This window comes from Oncorhynchus keta, unplaced genomic scaffold (assembly GCF_023373465.1).
Source record: "Oncorhynchus keta strain PuntledgeMale-10-30-2019 unplaced genomic scaffold, Oket_V2 Un_contig_27723_pilon_pilon, whole genome shotgun sequence".
Classification (NCBI taxonomy): Eukaryota; Metazoa; Chordata; class Actinopteri; order Salmoniformes; family Salmonidae; genus Oncorhynchus; species Oncorhynchus keta.
This window is the reverse complement of record NW_026285667.1, coordinates 2,175-20,992: the sequence shown is the minus strand read 5'-3', so window position 1 is coordinate 20,992 and position 18,818 is coordinate 2,175. Positions and strand designations below refer to the sequence as shown.

General features: G+C 44.9%; 1 pseudogene across 1 annotated transcript; it reads right to left on the bottom strand.

Moving 5' to 3' along the window:
* Positions 1–1,836, bottom strand: LOC118381575 (E3 ubiquitin-protein ligase TRIM63-like; annotated as a pseudogene). Its single transcript, XR_008112890.1, has one exon. The product of XR_008112890.1 is annotated as an E3 ubiquitin-protein ligase TRIM63-like (transcript).
* Positions 1,837–18,818: the final 16,982 nt, after the last annotated feature.

Below are 18,818 nucleotides of genomic sequence, written 5' to 3'. Positions count from 1 at the left end.
TATTTCCACAACACTTTATTTCTTTAAACTGTCAATTACATTAGAAAAATTACAGTTGTGTTAAAAAACAACACCAAGTGAATTAAGTGCATTTTGCAGCAATTCAAGTTTTCAATAGTTTGACAGACAACGATATATTATACACAACATGAATAATGCTTTGCTATATTTTTGATTATTTTTTTCAATCTAGTCTAGACTTGAGCAATGTACATTATGTGAAAAGAGTTCAAGTGTAAACATAGTTATTTCCATGAGATCTATTTCAGTAGATATCAAAACACAGTACCGTATAAACGTAGAAATACAAAAGTATAAAAAAAAGAAAAAGTCTAAACAAAATGTTGCATTTTGTTAGTGAAAAAAAAACTACTTTTCAGAATTGCACTTTCCACCTTGGCTCTAAATTGTGTATTCACCACAGTGAATATCCTAGTTATAACTAGTTGATAAATAACTAGTTACTCTTTCTAAAAAGCAGCTTGTTCATCAAACCAATCCTTATCTCTTAGCCCAAACCTCTCCTCAACTGCAATAATACAGTACTTCTAATACAGTCTTGAGTTAGAGTTTTACTATTCCTCCTCTTCTTCCTCCTCTTCTTCTTCCTCCTCCCCTTCTTCTTCCTCTGTCACCACATCATCATCATCCCCCAGTCCAAAGCCCATTTGGTACAAGATGACCTCCACTTCTTCTGTGCACAGTGTAAGGTGCTCCATGTTCTCGAACCCAGGCTCTGGCCTCTCTAAGTTGGCGCCTTTAGCTGCCTCTTTGGCCTGTGCAATCAGCTCCTTCCCACTAATCAGAACTCGGCTGCATTGCCCTTCTCCATGGTCTGGGCCGCCTTCTCCTTTAGGTTGATACTAGCCTGGAGCTGCTCCGTGTACCTCTCCACCAGGGACCTCAGCAACCCCAGCTTCCTCTCCTCCTCCTGGGTGATCTTTTCCAGGAGCTGGCCCTTACGTTCCTCCAGGATGGCATAGAGCAAGTCGAAGCTCTCCCCCAGACGTCTCTTCTGAAGCTGGCTGTTCTCCTCGATGCTCTTGCATGTGTCCTCCATCTGAGCCATCACGGCCTGGACACAGCTGTTACCCGCTGCAAGGAGATCTACGGCGTTCCGCAGCTCGGCCTTCTGGGTATCGTAGATGCTCTGCAGGGGTGACACCTCACAGTCCTTGTGCTGGCCGAACACTTTGCACATGGAGCAGGTGGGCGTCTGGCAGGTCACACAGTAAATATTAATGCGCTCGTCCTCGTGCTCCGTACACATGGGCTCCTTGGTGTCTTTGTCCTTCAGCGGTGGGTCTGCAACGTTACTTCCTACTTCTCCGCCGCCGCTCTCCGGCTGCTGCTTGTAGATATCAATGATGTTCTCCACTAGCAGGTTCCTCTGTAGGCCGTAGACGCCGTGGCGGTCCAGGACGACCTCGAAGCGGCAGGTGGGGCAGCGGAAGATGCCCCCGGAGTAGTGGTAAGGGTTGCGGGAGTCGTAGAGGTCGCTGGCGCAGCCGCGGCACAGGTTGTGTTGGCAGGGCAGGATGACTACGGGCTTCTGGAACATCTCCAGGCAGATGGGGCAGCTCAGCTGGCTCTCCAGGCTCTCCCTGGGGCTGGGCTGGTGCGTCACCTGGCCGGTCTGGATATCCATGTCTGGATAGATGTGTTTCTCTGTTCTTACAAGGTATAAGTCCTTAATGTTCTGAGTGGGTGGCCTAGGCGCTTTGTCTTAGGTGGTGTGGCTCTTTCTCTGTCTGTCTCTCCTTCTATTGCAGTCTGGTATAGTGACTGCTTTCTCCACTTGGTTTATTTTGATCTAGCCACTCTCCGGGCCACAGCTGACAATTTATACTGCTGGGTTGGCCGTGACACCCGAGCCTCCACGCGGTCTGAGGCACGGGTCCCACCCTTTGCTTGTTTGCAAGGCTCAATTCTGAGATAATTAACCCCTTCTGGCCCCGGCACATGTCATACTTAGCAACACCCCCCGTCCCGCCCTCCCCTCTCTCTCTTTCTGTGGGAGGGGCTAAATCAATAGACAACTGGCCAAACAACCCCCAATAACAACAGGTCACCCACCACACCACAAGACACGATTAGGGTCGTTCACATCTGTTTACATCTTAGATTGACCCCTTTCGGCCTCTGCAGAAATAGGTCAGACGTAATGCATATGCCTTCTCATAGCCAGACATTAGATATGTTATAAATTCATCTCTCGTGGACAGACTACGTCAACATAAAAATAAGCATCTGACCAAATTATGCTTCTGGGTTAATGGAGATTAGTAATAACATAAACATGTCCACATTCTGCCGTTATACAGAGAAATTGTAAACATGCTGGTTTCCTTGAAGATGCTCTAGCAGACTGTAAATGTAATCCATGGCTGACAGAAAGAAATACAGATTTGACAGAGTAAACAACGTAGAAATAGAATGAACACAAGTTGTAGAATCCACATAGTTTGTAATAGAGCAGGTAGAATGTGCCATATTGCTCTACTATATGTCTACAGAGGAGAGTGACTGAGCTGGTAGTACACACTATAGAAATAGAATGAACACAAGTTGTAGAATCCACATAGTTTGTAATAGAGCAGGTAGAATGTGCCATATTGCTCTACTATATGTCTACAGAGGAGAGTGACTGAGCTGGTAGTACACACTATAGAAATAGAATGTCACGTCCTATCCTCTGCCAGGTTCCCCTCCCCCTCTTCCTTTACCCTGTACCCCTGCATAGCCTAAAAGACAGATTGTGTGTGTGTGTGTGTTGCACAACTCTGGAAAGTTTGGGGGTTGTAAACATTAAGTTATGTGCCCTCATTGACACCCCAGTAGGACACGGTCGACCCAGTCCGGGTGATTACAGCAGCTTGTGCAACACTGTCCACATCACACACCACAACAAAGAACATCCATGGTACTCATTGAGCCGCTCTGAAAACCAGCAACAACTAAATAACAGGTGCTGTACACAGGGGGGTGTACTCATGCACATGGGCTTGGTTGCAGGGGTGGTATCCCAAACATTTCCACCGTGGAGGGGTGTTGTGTCAGGTTGTGACACGTTGGAGGTGTAGGGGGACATTAGTCACGTGGGTGTAATCATGTCAACATGCTGGATATGGCTTAGAGAAGAAGATGGGGCCAATCGTCTGTAGTTTAGGACAGACACACAGTATACTGACTGTCATCTCTATCTGCACTGGTTCACAGGTACTGTAGTTTAGGACAGACACACAGTATACTGACTGTCATCTCTACCTGCACTGGTTCACAGGTACTGTAGTTTAGGACAGACACACAGTATACTGACTGTCATCTCTACCTGCACTGGTTCACAGGTACTGTAGTTTAGGACAGACACACAGTATACTGACTGTCATCTCTACCTGCACTGGTTCACAGGTACTTTAGTACACACAGTTTATCTCTACCTGCACTGGTTCACAGACACACAGTATACTGACTGTCATCTCTACCTGCACTGGTTCACAGGTACTGTAGTTTAGGACAGACACACAGTATACTGACTGTCATCTCTATCTGCACTGGTTCACAGGTACTGTAGTTTAGTTCACCTGTAGCCCAGATAGCTCACCTGTGGATGCTGACTGTCATCGGGTTCATATGTAGTTTAGGACAGACACCTTCATCTTATTATCTTGTTTAGGACAGACACACAGTATATGATATCATCACTGAATGGTTTAGCAGACACACAGTTCTGAGTCATCACACTGGTTCACATTTGATGTTGAATCATGAATAGATCATCCATCCTTTCATCTGTTCACCCCAGAAAACACTGGTAAAATATACATTCACAGTTTGAGTATATCAACAGCCATGTAACTGACCACTCCAGCATCCCTAGAGTACCACAACAAACGCATGAGGTTGTGGTGATGCAAGACTTCTCTGAACCTGCCTGTCCCAGCCCTTCCAGTAATGTTGAGAGACAGAGTCATGTGCTGCCTGGTCCTGCAGTGGGTGGTGCTATGGGACTGGTGGAAGGGAGCAGACAGGGTAGACAGTGTACTTCAGAGAGATATACATGTGTGGTTCCAGGAGACCAGTGGCGGGGTGAAGGGTCACACTCAAAATGTCAGCAGGCGCATCACAGGCCAAGGCCACTGGCACCAGTGGATGAGGGAGGGAGGAGCTACGGGAGGATGTGCTCATTGTAATGGCTGGAATGGAATACATAGAAAGGTATCAAACACATCAAAAGTTTGGAAACCACATGTTTGACTCCATTCCATCGATTCCATTCTATCCATTACAATGAGTCCGTCCTCCTATAGCTCCTCCCACCAGCCTCCACTGACTGGCACTAATAATGAAACCTAGCCTGGAATCCAAACGTATATGCATGAAACAGAGCAAACTCCAGGCTAGACCGAGAATGTGGTCATGTAATATGCATGTTGTTGTTGTTTGTGTTTGTTTCTGTTTCTTGTTGATCACTTTATCACTGAATTCTATTTGTTTTATCTGGGAACCCAGGACCAACTGTTGAATGCGGTGGACAACTACTCGATTAGTTGACAGTTGCTTTAACAGTGTGTCATGAGAGCCTTATGTACACATTGCTAAAAACATTGTGTCAACTCTTCTATGACATCATCAGTGTGTCCCGGGTTACCAAGGTAAATAGTCAGTCATGAAACGAACCACTAGATGGCGAACCTTACCATTAATTTATCTGATGAGACAAGTTGTAGCATTGACCGCCTTACTGGCATGATGCGTGACTGGGTTTGAGAGACTGACTACTTTTTTCCACACAGACATATGCACAAACACAGACAGATGCAGACACATAAACAAACACAGACAGATGCAGACACATAAACAAACACAGACAGATGCAGACACATAAACAAACACAGACAGATGCAGACACATAAACAAACACAGACAGATGCAGACACATAAACAAACACACCCTTAAATGTCAGTTGTTTGGAAACTAAATGAATTTGTTTTCCCCCCTCTGGAACAATGACATAACCAATGAGACTGAGTAAGCTGAGAGAATGTTTGTGTTCTTGTGACAATCAAAGATAAACAATCAAATGTATGTTTCCTCTGTGGTGCCACTCAGATACATATCAGCTGTCCCATCGCCGTGTCAGAGCCCTGACAAAATGAATGATCCATTGTGCTGTTGTGTCTGGAAACACAATGCTGGGGACTGACGTGGGGAGGATAAGTGGCTGAAGGAGGCCTAGGACCTACTTTTTTTTTGATCACACTTTTGTTTTGAGAATTTTCCTGTACAGAAGGAAATGCAAACCTATAGTGTATTTTGAGGTTTGAAAAAGATTCTAAAGTTTGTGATTTCCACTTTAATATGTCAGACTTGATTCGCCCCAATGAAAAATGTATCAGCCCCTACAAAGAATGTCCATTAATTGTAATTCACATAATAATTCACATTTCCTGTTGAGGCAAGATTATTTTCCTGCTGTAGCAAACTGGATCAAATTAAGATCCTAGGCCACAGCCCAGGCACAGGACTGCCAATATGGGCAGGAACAGGATCCTAGGCCTCAGCCCAGGCACAGGACTGCCAATATGGGCAGGAACAGGATCCTAGGCCTCAGCCCAGGCACAGGACTGCCAATATGGGCAGGAACAGGATCCTAGGCCTCAGCCCAGGCACAGGACTGCCAATATGGGCAGGAACAGGAACTGGGCAGCAGGAAAGGTCAGCCTTAGCCCGCCATCTTGTATAAACACCCTTTCTGTCTCTGAGACTGTGTTTAATTCCCTGTAAATCCAGGTCCACTTTGAGACATTATGCCATTCTGAGGGTCCTACCCTGTTTTGTTCTGTTCAGCTCTGTTCTCAGTGGTTTTCCCACGGTAAATTAATATACATGTCAGAATGTTTCCATTTTGGTTTTATAATGGGATATAGGGAGAGAGAAGAGGAGGACATCAACGCTGCCACTCATCAAGAGAAATAAAAGTGATTGAAACGTGGAAACCTGGGCCCTTGTCCACAAACCGTCTCAGAGTGCTGATCTAGGATCAGTGTAGCCTTTTAGATCATAATTACAGTTTTTTTTCGATTGCTAAACGACAGTGGACACAACTGGAGTCACATGTGCAAATCTCTAACTACAGTTTGCACAGCAGCAGTTCATGTGGACCAAACTCTAGTTTGTTTTTCATTGCTTGAACACAGTTTTCAAAACTCTACACACTTATCCCATGACTTTAACCACAACCTGCACAACACTGTGGATTTACAGCACTTTGTTCAAATGCTAACACACTGCTGTCAAAACTGTGAACCACACATTCAAAACGGAATAGATTTCAGCCTTGTGCCTTTCAAACACTGCTGATTGCAATTTCAGCTGAAAGGCTGAGCAGGTATCTTGTTTTAGACTTGTTAGTGAACACACACACATATTACAGTATATATAGGTAGAGCTCAGAAAGACTCATTTTAGAAATGGAACAAGGAAGATGGGTTCGTGGAGGGAGAAGGGTGGCAGGGAGAGGGTGGATGCGTGGAGGAAGACAAAGAAGACAAAGAGCTGTTATTTCAGATGAAATAAGGGCTACACTTATAGACCATGTCGTGAACCATGGTCTCTCATTGAGAGAGGCAGGGTTGAGGGTGCAACCCAATCTGCAAAGATCCACAGTGGCATCTGTAATGCGAATTTTCCATCATGCAAACAGGTGAGAGTTACATCCTTACAGTAAATGAAAACATTACAGGAATCTATTTTGTATTGCAATTATAGAATATTTACACAGATATATATTACAGTAAGTTTGACTGTAAAATATATATTTTATAACAGGACCCAAAGGCTGCCCCCAACAGGGAGAAGAGGAAAAATATTTTCAGATGCGCAGGAAAATGCTATCGTTGACATGATTGTTGTCAACAATGCAATAAAACTGTGGGAGATTCAAGATAGAGTGCTGGCTGATAATGATATATTTGAAAATGTTAATTCTGTCAGCACAACAACTATTGCTCTTGTCCTAAAGAAACACCAAGTTACAATGAAACAGTTATACACTGTACCGTTCGAGAGAAACAGTCAAAGGGTAAAAGAGCAAAGATACCAATATGTCCAGGTAAGACGTCTGAGGTTACGTACACAGCTATACAAAATATTTACAGTAAAAAAAACACTAGCATTTCTACAGTAAAACTGTGCACTTACTGTTTTTCAGAGAGTAATGGAGGTGGAAGCACTGGAAAGACCACATTCATTTGTATTTATCGATGAAGCTGGATTTAACCTTGCCAAAACACGGCGCAGAGGAAGGAATGTTATAGGTCAAAGGGCCACTGTGGAGGTTCCAGGCCAAAGGGGGGGAAATATCACCATGTGTGCTGCAATGGCCAATGATGGTTTGCTTCTCAACACATCACTCATTGGCCCATACAACACATAAAGGCTTATAGCTTTCCTAGAACAGCTCTATGCTCAGCTAGTGCCAGCAGAACAGGGGAGCCAGTAAGAAACCCCCAAGTTTTTGTCATAGTTTGCTAACGTTGCTTTTCACCACTCAGCAGCTGTCACAGATTGGTTTGCAGCACATCACAGATTTATGGTTTTGTACCTGCCTGCATATTCACCCTTCCTCAACCTAATAGAGGAGTTTTTCTGAATATTCACCCTTCCTCAAGAGGAGTTTTTCTGACTGTTCACCCTTCCTCAACCCAATAGAGTTTTTCTGACTGCATATTCACCCTTCCTCAACCCAACTGACTGCATATTCACCCTTCCTCAACCTAATAGAGGAGTTTTCACTGCATATTCACCCTTCCTCAACCCAATAGAGGAGTTTTTCTGACTGCATATTCACCCTTCCTCAACCTAATAGAGGAGTTTTTCTGACTGCATATTCACCCTTCCTCAACCCAATAGAGGAGTTTTTCTGACTGCATATTCACCCTTCCTCAACCTAATAGTTTTTCTTTATTCACCCTTCCTCAACCCAATAGAGGAGTTTTTCTGACTGCATATTCACCCTTCCTCAACCCAATAGAGGAGTTTTTCTGACTGCATATTCACCCTTCCTCAACCCAATAGAGGAGTTTTTCTCTGCCTGGAGGTGGAAAGTGTTTGGTCACCACCCACATGACCAAATGTCTCTTTTGGAAGCCATGTGTGCCGGAGTCCAGAGGACTGCCAGGGATGGATAAGGCACTCCAGAAGGTTCTTCCCCAGGTGCATGGCAAGAGAGAACCTGTGGCCTGATGCTAGAGAGAGGCAGGATTAGCCCCTCAATTATTTGTTAGAATTACAGTATGTACTTTTAGTTTCTACCCTTTTTTTCTCATTACTGTAATTCCGTAAATCACTACAGACTATTGAAGCAAACTGCTAATTTTCATTTACCTTAAAGAATTGTTATGTTCTAAAAAATTTAATAAATCATGTGAAATAATGTCACTCTTTTCTTTGAAGAAAATATTACTTTGTATGAAGTCACTGAAATTGTTCAAACTGTAAAGATGAAAAGTTAGTATTTTCTGTATTGGTGTTTGATGCTAGTGTTTTTACTCTCAGTGTGTTCTGAGTGACAGTGTGTGTTATCTCAGTGAGGGTTGTGCATAGTGTTTGGCTGCACTGAGCATGTTTTGAGCCATGTGTTAAGAGTTGTGTTGCTTGGAATGAGTTTTGCAGGTGATGTGAACTGTTTAGCTCAGGTGACTGTTGGTAGTGCAGACTGTAGTTAGAGTTTTGCACATGTGACTCCAGTTGTGCCCACTGTCGTTTAGCAATCGAAAAAAACTGTAATAATATTATATGGACAGATCCTAGATCCCCACTCCTACCCTGAGACACTTTGTGTATACGGCCCTGACAGTAGACTGCCCTTTCACCAAAGTCCTTCTACCAACTGTGTTTTATTTGGATTTATTTCACCTTTATTTAACAAGGCCAGTTGAGAACAAGTTCGCATTTACAACTGCGACCTGGCGTGTGTGTGTGTGTGTGTGGTAGAGGACTATGCGGGGATGTGATCTTACTGTGGCCATTCCCACAGACCATGGTCATGGAGAGAAGAGGGTTAAAGTCTTATCTCTCTGTTCTCACACCAGTCAGGTTAAAGGTCAGCTTCCTTCTCTAGCCTGACCTTTCTCTCTTGCCTCTGGACAAATGTACATGTTATGTTATTTTAACATGGCTTTGGTGTTCATTTATCAAACTGGTATGACATTCATGATGGAGGGTGGATGGAGTGTGTATTTGGCAGTACTAAAATGTTACGTCATTACGAAGATCATTTTTAAAATAATTTTTAGATGCTATCTTGATACCCAACAGACGTAGCAACAGAGTGTTATTTGTTGTCCCGTTACTTCTTGAGAAATGGTTGTTTTATTTCCCAGAGAAGACACAACATACTGTAGAATCTTGTCACAGCAGATACTCTTTCAGATGTCTTCAAACAGAAGGGTTTGTTTTTATGGAATATTACACTACAGCTCCCATTTCAGCCGGCTGAAGTCAGTTGAATCATGAATCTCCCAAATAAATGTGTATATTCATTAGACAGTTAAAAGACAAATAGTTGACTCCCAACCCAACAGGGGTTAAGGAGGCTCCAATTAGTAGTGATCTCTCAACCAAAGTTCATGGCTCAGTAATTCCTTCGAAAGGAATACGGTGGTTCTCGTCCCTCAATCCTGACGAGTTTCATGTTTGCAGGACTCACACTTGAATCATGAAAAGCTTCTGGACTATTGAATATGACTTTCTGTTCTGTCTGCTTGAAAATGTCCTTTGGGCATTACATAACGCTCATGACACAATGTTAGGTCACAAGTTCACAACCCTCCAAGGTCTTTCAGGGAGCCCCTATCTAATCTTTTCAGCAACATCCTTTATTTACTAGATTAGCTGTCAAAATAAACAGTTTTTTTTAAATTCAGTGGTGGTTTGTTTCCAGGTTAAACACTTCTAGAGCATTGAGGTTGGCTCTAAAAAATACTGAACATGAAGGAGTACTCCCAGTCCAGCCTGGTCTCATAAAGTAGACGTAACATAGTAAACACTCAAAATTGTATGATATGTTACGTTTGATATGGTTACATAAGACAGAAGGTTACTTGAGAAGGCTAAAGGCTAAAACAAAAGTAGGGTGGTTGGTCAGGGTGAATAGGTAGGCGTATTACGCGAACATCTAGCAACCCAGAGGTTGCGTGTTCAAATCTGATCTCGGTTGAGATTAGCTAACTTTAGCTTAGCAACTTTGCAACAACTTACTACTTTTTAGCTACTTCGCAACTACTTAGCATGTTAGCTAACCCTTCCCCTAACCCTAACCTTAACCCTTAACCTAACTCCTAACCTTAACCCTAACCCTAACTCCTAGCCTAGCTAATGTTAGCCACCTGGATAACGTTAGGCCACCTAGCTAACGTTAGGCCACCTAGTTAACGTTAGCCACCTAGCTAACGTTAGGCCACCTAGCTAACGTTAGCCACCTAGCCTCCTAATGTGACGTGGTAAAATCAGTATTTAAGGATAAACATAATATTTCACAGTACACTGGAAAGGGAAAAAAGCAAACACTAAGTCTCGAAAACTCACTCAGGAAACATTTCAAGCTTCTGAAAAGGACAACAGAAAACACAGGGAATTCATAATGAGTAAATTGGACACACCTGAGTGGCGTTAATGTCTCTAGGACGGTCTCTGCCATCCTCTGGTGACAGGTGGAACCATGAGCCCTAATTAATGTTAGCCACAACACATTGGAATTCATAACATATCATATGAATTGTAAAAGTAACAGATCATGGAAAAAATGGATGATGGACAGTCACAAATAAGTGACTGGATTTACATTTACTATGTTATATCTACCCCTGAGTCCAGGTTGCCCAGTCCAGTTATTATTCCCATGCCCCTACTCTGCCTGCCTGCCTGGCTGGGCGGAAGGCGTGAGAATGTGGTTGCCTAGTAGTGTCATTGTTTACCGTGCCAGCCCCAGCGTGTGAGCCCTCACCCCTGCTTGTGAGGCCCTGGCCCACACTGTGCCCGCCTGGAGCCACTGGCGTCCCCTCAGTCCCCAGGAATGGAGATTCCATCCAGGGGCCTCCCTGGCGCCAGAGTGATGCCAGCCTAGATCTCTCAACTTTGATTGAGGACTCAACCATGGTTTTACCAGGCTCTCACTGGGATTTTTATTGTGTTCATTTATTGTGTGTAAGTTTACAGCGTCATTCATCCCCATGCCTGTCCTCTTTCCCCCTTCTTTTTATTTTGATACACAGACAAATATATATAGACCATAATGGCATGTCCATCGCACTCCAGAAACAGCTTTGATCCATTTAGAGATGGAAGGATGTTTGGCTTAATAGATAGAGCTCACTGGTACTTCCTCCTCTCACATACTGCTGTGTCGCCTGGCCCTAAACTGCTTTCTCTGTTTGAGTCTGTATACCTCAAACAGCTCTGTGGCTTTAAGTGTTTTAAGTCAGAGGGCCTCTTTAAAAAATAGATCTGTTCAGATTGTGGGATCTCCTCCTATAAGCAGCCTAGGGGCCTTGAGAACAAAACACCGTCTGAAAAGATACTGCAGGATTTTCCTCTCCAGCCTTTAAAAACAGAAGACTAGGTAAAGAAACCGTCCGAGTCACACAGAACATGATGTGTGGAGGCAGTTTGATTATAAATGATATTGTGCCTTAACGTCCATCAGGCAGAGTCACACAGAACATGATGTGTGGAGGCAGTTTGATTATAAATGATATTGTGCCTTAACGTCCATCAGGCAGAGTCACACAGAACATGATGTGTGGAGGCAGTTTGACTATAAATGATGTTGTGCCTTAACGTCCATCAGGCAGAGTCACACAGAACATGATGTGTGGAGGCAGTTTGATTATAAATGATATTGTGCCTTAACGTCCATCAGGCAGAGTCACACAGAACATGATGTGTGGAGGCAGTTTGACTATAAATGATGTTGTGCCTTAACGTCCATCAGGCAGAGTCACACAGGATCCACCACTGGGCACACACAAGATTAGACAATCATGCTGTATCCTCGACTAATGGAATTAATGCTCAAACATGTTGAACCGATAAATAAAGGGATATTTGCGTATGTCCGCCATGTTGCCTGTTCTCATGGGGTTCCTCTCTTTTCTCAGCGGTGATGGTGAAAGACGGGTGGGTTTTGGGTAATATACTTAAGCAGATAGTACACAGAGCAAAGAAGATCAGCATTGACTGACTGACTGGGTGACTGAGTGACTGACTGACTGACTGGCTGAGTGACTGACTGACTGAGTGACTGGCTGACTGAGTGACTGAGTGGCTGACTGAGTGAGTGACTGAGTGAGTGAGTGAGTGAGTGAGTGAGTGAGTGACTGACTGAGTGAGTGACTGGCTGACTGAGTGACTGGCTGACTGACTGACTGACTGAGTGACTGACTGAGTGACTGAGTGACTGACTGAGTGACTGGCTGACAGAAAATCTGGTTGCTGACCATTGAGGAAGTCACATTATTTATTTTGGTGGCCACAGTGTTTGGGTTTACGGAGTAAAAATGTCCTCAGTTGAGACTCTTCTCAGAGATTTATAATGATGGATTGGTACAACAAAGTATTTTACAACGTTTGAACGGATGTTGATGTAATCTAAAAGTGTCTGTTACTGGCAACATTTGGGGAGAGGAATTTCAACCCGAGAGAAAAATAGTTCCTTCTGGTTATTTATATATTGTATGTTTTTTATTTAACCGAATTAATGTTAATTGACATATTCTAAACATATAGACAAAACCTAATTTAGTAAGATGATATGTGTGTCTTTGGATAAGCTAAAATGGGCCAGTGTCTCTCCAACTGACCTAACCATATTTTCCCATGAACTTTCTAAAAGACATTAGCAAATCTCCCTCAGAGGGACAGCTGTAGGATGTGATATATGTTGAAACGCCGTGACCCTGCCTGAATGCTAGTGTATAACCTCCATGCTGCTTACCCAGGTCACATCTCTCCCTGATTAGATCAGATCAGGGAGAAATATACACTGAGACCATGTCAGTTCTCTGATAGAGTCTGGAGCATGGCCAATGTGTTGAAACTCAGGTCAAAACACAGGTTATATATTATACGGTCTATGGTCAAAACACAGGTTATATATTATACAGTCTATGGTCAAAACACAGGTTATATATTATACAGTCTATGGTCAAAACACAGGTTATATATTATACAGTCTATGGTCAAAACACAGGTTATATATTATACAGTCTATGGGTTATATATTATACAGTCTATGGTCAAAACACAGGTTATATATTATACGGTCTATGATCAAAACAGGAACCTCATATTTAGATAATTTTTTGTTATTAGTTATTTCTCCACTTTAGCTGAAGTCAGTAGGCTATATTTGTTTGATTTATTGTACCTTGTTATTTCTGTCCTCTGGCCTCCAGTAGGGAGACAGTGGCATTCTGACTTATTGTTTTGCCTTGTTGTTGCCAAGGGGGACCTCATACTGGTACTGAAATATATTAGCCCAAGTATCTTCTTTTCATTTCTAAAACGTATCTCCGTCCCTCTGTAGTTCATTTGGGGAGACCAAAGATGGAGACTAGATGTCCGTGCCCTTCCTCCCTCTCTCTCTCTCTCTCTCTCTCTCTCTCTCTCTCTCTCTCTCTCTCTCTCTCTCTCTCTCTCTCTCTCTCTCTCTCTCTCTCTCTCTCTCTCTGTCTCTCTCTCTCCCCTCTCTCTCTCTCTCTCTCTCTCTCTCTCTCTCTCTCTCTCTCTCTCTCTCTCTCTCTCTCTCTCTCTCTCTCTCTCTCTCTCTCTTCTCTCTCTCTCTCTCTCTCTCTCTCTCTGTCTCTCTCTCTCTCTCTCTCTCTCTCTCTCTCTCTCTCTCTCTCCCCTCTCTCTCTCCTCCCTGCTCTCTCTCTCTCTCTCTCTCTCTCTCTCTCTCTCTCTCTCTCTCTCTCTCTCTCTCTCTCTCTGTCTCTCTCTCTCTCTCTGTCTCTCTCTCTCTCTCTCCCTCTCTCTCTCTCTCTCTCTCTCTCTCTCTCTCTCTCTCTCTCTCTCTCTCTCTCTCTCTCTCTCTCTCTCTCTCTCTCTCTCTCTCTCTCTCTCTCTCTCTCTCTCTCTCTCTCTCCTGTCTCTCTCTCTCTCCTCTCTCTCTCTCTCTCTCTCTCTCTCTCTCTCTCTCTCTCTCTCTCTCTCTCTCTCTCCTCTCTCTCTCTCTCCTCTCTCTCTCTCTCTCTCTGTCTCTCTCTCTCTCTCTCTCTCTCTCTCTCTCTCTCTCTCTCTCTCTCTCTCTCTCTCTCTCTCTCTCTCTCTCTCTCTCTCTCTCTCTCTCTCTCCCCTCTCTCTCTCTCTCTCTCTCTCTCTCTCTCTCTCTCTCTCTCCCTCTCTCTCTCTCTCTCTCTCTCTCTCTCTCTCTCTCTCTCTCTCTCTCTCTCTCTCTCTCTCTCTCTCTCTCTCTCTCTCTCTCTCTCTCTCTCTCTCTCTCTCTCTCTCTCTCTCTCTCTCTCTCTCTCTCTCTCTCTCTCTCTCTCTCTCTCTCTCTCTCTCTCTCTCTCTCTCTCTCTCTCTCTCTCTCTCTCTCTCTCTCTCTCTCTCTCTCTCTCTCTCTCTCTCTCTCTCTCTCTCTCTCTCTCTGTATCTCTCTCTCTCTCTCTCTTCATGTTTCCTTAACCTCTCCTTTGTCACTGCCCTGTTGATATTTTGGATGCTTGCTAAAACCAAAGGTGTTCAGAATATGCTTAATGAATCATTGTTTTCTTACTGCAATGCTTCATTCTTCTTTAGTGAATCAGACACAATGTGTGGCAGAAGAACATATTCAGGGAAACAGAGTGGATTGTTTTCTCCTTCTACCTGTCTGTGAAAGTTGATTTGATCATGTGATTTTATTTTCCCTTGTCTGCAGGTTAATAACTTGACCCTCTCATCAGAAGCTGACTGGTAATGAGCCAAAAGAGTTCAGTGCTAATTGTCAGGCGTTTAAGCCGTCTTACTTTCTGAAGTAAATCTTAGTAAATCTTTGATGAATCCATCGTAGGAACTCCCTTAATTGGAACGTTTTGCAGCTTCTACGGGTCACTGCAGGGTCAAAAAGCAGAGTAATTAGAAGAAGAAGAAAAGGAAATGCTTCTTGAGTTGAGCACATGAACAATTGGCTTGTTTGTGTGGCATGTTTAAGCCTTTCCCAAAACGGTTGTGTATCTTGTTTTATTCCAGGCTTGTTTTTGTTTACAGCACAAGTGTGTGGCATGTTTAAGTGTTCCCCAATCTTATTTGAAGTTCTAGGAAATTGTAACGGTTGTCTTCGGTGGAAGGAGAGGAGGACCAAAGCGCAGCGTGGTTTGTGATCATGATATATTTTAATGAAATATGACTGGACACAGAAAACAAAAGGAGCAAGCGAAATAAATGAAAACCGACACAGTCCCGTGTGGAACAAACACTGACACGGAAACATATTACCCTCAAAACACAGGTGGGAAAAGGCTACCTAAGTATGGTTCTCAATCAGAGACAACGATTGACAGCTGACCCTGATTGGGAACCATACCAGGCCAAACACATAGAAATAGAAAACCTAGAAAAAACACATAGAATGCCCACCCCAACTCACGCCCTGACCAAACCAAAATAGAGACATAAAAAAGGAACTAATGTCAGGACGTGACAGAAATGTCTGTGAAATGTGTCAGAACCACCGAAGCACTGCCCTAACCTGTCCTGTCTGGCTCCAAATGTGATTGAAAGGAAGACTGATTGACTGTGGTGGGTTTATGTTTGGGTTGATTTTAGCCTCTGTGTGACAGTAGGGTTCCAGTGACTTCATTAAGGAGATCAAACACAGAAGGATGACTGTGTGAAGGTCCTCTCCCTTCATCTCCCTTCCTCTCCTTCCTCTCTCTTCCTCTCCTTCCTCTCTCTTCCTCTCCTTCCTCTCTCTTCATCTCCTTCCTCTCCTCTCCTCTCTTCCTCTCTCTTCCTCTCCCTTCCTCTCCTTCCTCTCCTTCCTCTCTCTTCATCTCCCTTCCTCTCCTTCCTCTCCTTCCTCTCTCTTCATCTCCCTTCCTCTCCTTCCTCTCTCTTCCTCTCATTCCTGTCCCTTCATCTCCCTTCCTCTCCTTCCTCTCCCTTCCTCTCCTTCATCTCCCTTCCTCTCCTTCCTCTCCTTCCTGTCCCTTCCTCTCTCTTCCTCTCCTTCCTCTCCCTTCCTCTCTCTTCCTCTCCTTCCTCTCCCTTCCTCTCCCTTCCTCTCCTTCCTCTTCTTCCTGTCCCTTCCTCTCTCTTCCTCTCCTTCCTGTCCCTTCCTCTCTCTTCCTCTCCTTCCTCTCCTTTCCTCTCTCATCCTCTCCTTCCTCTCCTTCCTCTCCTTCCTCTCTTTCCTGTCCCTTCCTCTCCCTTCTTCTCTCTTCCTCTCTCTTCCTCTCCTTCATCTTCCTTCCTCTCCTTCCTCTCCTTCCTGTCCCTTCCTCTCTCTTCCTCTCCTTCATCTCCCTTCCTCTCCTTCCTCCTTCCTCTCCCTTCCTCCCTCTCCCTTCCTCTCCTTCCTCTCCCTTCCTCTCCCTTCATCTCCATTCCTCTCCTTCCTGTCCCTTCCTCTCTCTTCCTCTCCTTCCTCTCCCTTCATCTCCCTTCCTCTCCTTCCTCTCGCTTCCTCTCCCTTCATCTCCATTCCTCTCCTTCCTGTCCCTTCCTCTCTCTTCCTCTCCTTCCTCTCCCTTCCTCTCCTGCATCTCCTTCCTCTCCTTCCTGTCCCTTCCTCTCTCTTCCTCTCTCTTCCTCTCCCTTCCTCTCTCTTCATCTCCCTTCCTCTCCTTCATCTCCTTCATCTCCTTCCTCTCCTTCCTCTCTCTTCATCTCCCTTCCTCTCCCTTCCTCTCCTTCCTGTCCCTTTCTCTCTTCCTCTCCTTGTTAGCTAGATTACTTGTTGGTTATTACTGCATTGTCGGAACTAGAAGCACAAGCATTTCGCTGCACTCGCATTAACATTTGCTAACCATGTGTATGTGACAAATACAATTTGATTTGATTTAATTTGATTTCCTCTCCCTTCCTCTCCTTCCTCTCCTTCCTCTCCTTCCTCTCCCTTCCTCTCCCTTCCTCTCCCTTCCTCTCCCTTCCTCTCCTTCCTCTCTCTTCCTCTCCCTTCCTCTCCTTCCTCTTCCTGTCCCTTCCTCTCCTTCCTCCCCTTCCTCCCCCTTCCTCTCCTTCCTCTCCCTTCCTTTCCTTCATCTCATTTCCTCTCCCTTCCTCTCCCTTCCTCTACTTTGTGTCTTGCTGTTAAGTGACATTGTAAGCACAGACCAGGGTTTCCACTACTTACTCTGTGTCTTGCTAATTGAAAAACACAGTGACATGAACTCAGAGGCTTAATGTTGTATGTGAATTGCTGTGTACAACATGATCTGAGATGAGATGGTTGACAGCTTGATCTCCTTATTGTATTATTGAAAACGTCATTGTTTACCTGGAAGCCACACACACTAGCTGTATTCTGACAAATCTGATATCTGGAGTAACTTAAAGCAATATGGCTTTAGTAAGGGCATGTACATGTGTTGTCCATGGAAAAAGAAATATGACTCGATTCAAACAAACCACATTCTGGTCTCCACCCTTCACTCCACATTAAAGTCTGTTTTCCTGTATACTTGTAGCTTAACTACCAACAGGACTGGGTGGATGGAACTGGTCTGAACTGATCTGAACTGTCCTCTAGAGGCATGCTGTATGAGGGTCTGCTAGTCCTGGGGTGCACACTGCAGAGAGCTGTGATGAGACCACCCAGGGCCAACAAGCCAGGACTGGGTGGATGGAACTGGTCTGAACTGATCTGAACTGTCCTCTAGAGGCATGCTGTATGAGGGTCTGCTAGTCCTGGGGTGCACACTGCAGAGAGCTGTGATGAGACCACCCAGGGCCAACAAGCCAGGACTGGGTGGATGGAACTGGTCTAAACTGATCTGAACTGTCCTCTAGAGGCATGCTGTATGAGGGTCTGCTAGTCCTGGGGTGCACACTGCAGAGAGCTGTGATGAGACCACCCAGGGCCAACAAGCCAGGACTGGGTGGATGGAACTGGTCTGAACTGATCTGAACTGTCCTCTAGAGGCATGCTGTATGAGGGTCTGCTAGTCCTGGGGTGCACACTGCAGAGAGCTGTGATGAGACCACCCAGGGCCAACAAGCCAGGACTGGGTGGATGGAACTGGTCTGAACTGATCTGAACTGTCCTCTAGAGGCATGCTGTATGAGGGTCTGCTAGTCCTGGGGTGCACACTGCAGAGAGCTGTGATGAGACCACCCAGGGCCAACAAGCCAGGACTGGGTGGATGGAACTGGTCTGAACTGATCTGAACTGTCCTCTAGAGGCATGCTGTATGAGGGTCTGCTAGTCCTGGGGTGCACACTGCAGAGAGCTGTGATGAGACCACCCAGGGCCAACAAGCCAGGACTGGGTGGATGGAACTGGTCTGAACTGATCTGAACTGTCCTCTAGAGGCATGCTGTATGAGGGTCTGCCAGTCCTGGGGTGCACACTGCAGAGAGCTGTGATGAGACCACCCAGGGCCAACAAGCCAGGACTGGGTGGATGGAACTGGTCTGAACTGATCTGAACTGTCCTCTAGAGGCATGCTGTATGAGGGTCTGCTAGTCCTGGGGTGCACACTGCAGAGAGCTGTGATGAGACCACCCAGGGCCAACAAGCCAGGACTGGGTGGATGGAACTGGTCTGAACTGATCTGAACTGTCCTCTAGAGGCATGCTGTATGAGGGTCTGCTAGTCCTGGGGTGCACACTG